Raw genomic sequence first — 3,250 nt, 5'->3', positions numbered from 1 at the left:
CCAGGCCAAGAATCAGGGTTATGTGTTGGCTCACCCCAACATCCACCCCTCTGTGATCTGCTAGGGCATGAAGGTGGGGGTTGGGTCAGTCTTGTGGACCCAGGACTGCAGGATGTCCATGCTACAGGGCTTGAATAGTATATGCAGGAAGAGTGCCAGTGATGGCCCAATATTGATGGTTCAGCAGAGACTAGGGACCTCAAACCAGAACAATAATTTTTTTTATGAATGCCCGAATGCAAAAATGTATGGATAATAGGGTTTACTTCCTGACTCACTACAGCATCCATGACAAGAATTTTCCCATTTACCCTTTCCCCCTTTTTGGTCCAAATGAGGAGCAGAAGGATAGAGAACATGAGTAAGAAAGTCAGGACCGTGAGGAGTGAGTCCACTCATTGAGACAATAGGACTGATCTAATGGGAGCTCACCAAGGCCAGCTGGACTGGGACTAATGGAGCATGTGATCCAACTGGACTCTCTGAATGTGGCTGACAATGAGGGCTGATTGAGAAGCCAAGGACATTGGCACTGAGTTTTGATCCTACTGCATGAACTGGCTTTGTGGGAGCCTAGTCTGTTTAGATGCTCACCTTCCTAGACCTGGATGGAGTGGGGGAAGACCTTGGACTTCCCACAGGGCAGGAAACCCTGACTGCTTTTAGGACTGGAGAGGGAGGGGTAGAGGGAGTGGAGGGAAGGGGAGGGAAATGGGAGGAGGTGGAAATGTTTAATAAATAAATAATTTTTAAAAAAGAAAACAAATAACACAATTTAAAAGTGGGGTAGAGATCTAAAGAGAGAATTCTAAAAAAAAGTAAAAGCAAATGGTTGAGAATCTGTTAAAGAACTTTTCAACATCCCTAGTCATGAGTGATATGTAAATTAAAGCTACTTTGAGATTTTAAAAAAAAATCATTTTGTCTTATTTGGTGGGGAGGAATGGATGAGATCAGGAGGCATGACATAAATGACACAAAGAATAAATGAAAAGAAAGTTTAAAATGTGCTAGAGCAATGGTTTTACAGAACTTGCAATAGTAACCAAACAATATCTGACTTGACTTAAATTTCACTCCAGGAGAAGGAATCCACATTCAACACGGTTTGAGTAATCAAGAACCAGAGACTATGTAACCCAAAGGCATAGGGTAAAAGCAAGTATAAATTGTGAAACAACAAACAAACAAAAATAAAACAATAAAATGATTCCTAAAGATACCCTACTATACTCATAAGCCAGTGACTTATATTCTACTACATTCATAAGCCAGTGACATATCCAGTCATCATTAGAAAGGCTTCCTTCGCCAGCATATAGGAACAGATGTAGAGACCCCCAGCCAGCCATTAAGTGGAGAGAGACTTCAAATTGGAGGTCTTCATCAAATACCTCTGAGTTCAGGGAATCTAGCAGTAGCGGACATGGAAAGATTGTATAATCCAGAGGACTTGGAGGACACCAGCATAACAAACCTCTCTGAATTAAATAAGCAAGGTGCATATGAGCTCACAGAGACTGAAGCAGCAAGCATAGGGCCTATATGGGTCTGGACCAGATCCTCTGTGTGTGTGTGTGTGTGTGTGTGTGTGTGTGTGTGTATACAGATATATAATAAAATATATAATAAAATTTTATATTTGTACTACAAATCTATAAAGTATATACATTATACATAATATACTACATAACATATGCTATATATTATATGGTATATACAGTGTGTATACAACAGTTATTGGGTTAGTATTTTTATGGTACTTCTGAGTGTGTGAAGTTTCTGACTCTTATGACTTATTTGGGACTCTTTTCTCTCTGTTGCATTGACATGTCCAACTTTAATTTGGAAGTTTTAATTTCATTTTATTATATTTTATTTTGTCATGTGTGTTATCTTTTAGAAGCAGCTTCTTTTCTAATGAGAGACAAAAAGGGAGTGTATCAGGATGCAAGGGAATGTAGAGAGGAACTAGGAGGAGAGGAGAGGAGGGAGGTGAAATTGCAATCAGGTTATATTATATGATAAAAAATTATTTTCAATAAAAATTGTATGGGTTCTTTATAATTCCTTCATGGTTAGAAAGAGAGCCAAGTGTAAATGAATCATTTAATTTAGTACAATTAAGTGAAACTGGATTTGATAAATAAGACTCAAATGAAAACCTTCACAATTACTACTCTGACAAGCTGAATGTTGTCATCTGTGTTGCTTGCTAGCATTCACACCAGAAATAATTCTAATGTTAATATAAACACTCTGTCTTTCTTGCAAGCTAAAATTGAATGCTACAAATGATGAAACTTGTGTTTCAAAATGTATAGGGAATTTTCAGCCTAGTAGCAGCATTTAAATTCAATCCAGCTGCTTAAACAAAACCTTAAGTAATTACACTACTAGACATGCTAACATGAAAAGGAAAAATCTCATATGTTCCTACCTATAGATAAAGAACTATAGGCACCTAAGTAATTCCGAAAGAAGATAAATATTTATATGCAAATATATGTTCAGTATCAACTGTGCCAGGCAATGCGTATGTTATCTGGTATACATGCCTGAAATTCAGATATGCTATCAGAGGCAGTATGATATAAAAAAAATGATGACTCATTGTAGATGCTGAATATGTATATATGAATATAGTATCATTACTTGTAGTTACTAAGTATTAAATCCAACATAAAATAAGGACTTAATCCCATCATCTGCTACAAATATATATGTATAAACATGCACATAACATACACAGGAAATAGGAAAAACATTGTCCTGAGTTGTGGTTATTCCTTATCCACTTTAGAGTGATTTACATTCTTTTTCCAGATTACCAAGTTAACCTTTACTATGTAATGAAGTAACACAACTCATTCCCTAAAGAATAAAACAGAGAAAATTGTATAGCTCAATAAAATAAATTTAAAAAGAATAAAACAGTTCTAAAAATCAATAAAATAACTCCTCAGAGCAAACCAAAGATAACACTTCAAGACGGACTTTATGAAAATATAATTTTCTCTCTTTGGTTTTCCCTATCTTGTTTTGCGAAAGACTTCATTATATAATTACACATCAATTATTTTTCTTAAGGTTATGTAGACTAATGATTTTTTTTGTTATTTCATTAGAAAATATGTGTAAATTACTGAATAGTAACTACATAGAGGTTAAGAAAGTTAAATGTTTCTTGAATAAATTTTGAATTAAAATGATATCTGAAAACAATGTATATCCTCAAGAATGTCCAATT

Source organism: Chionomys nivalis, chromosome X, assembly GCF_950005125.1.
Source record: "Chionomys nivalis chromosome X, mChiNiv1.1, whole genome shotgun sequence".
NCBI lineage: Eukaryota > Metazoa > Chordata > Mammalia > Rodentia > Cricetidae > Chionomys > Chionomys nivalis.
Note: the sequence above shows the minus strand (reverse complement) of the source record.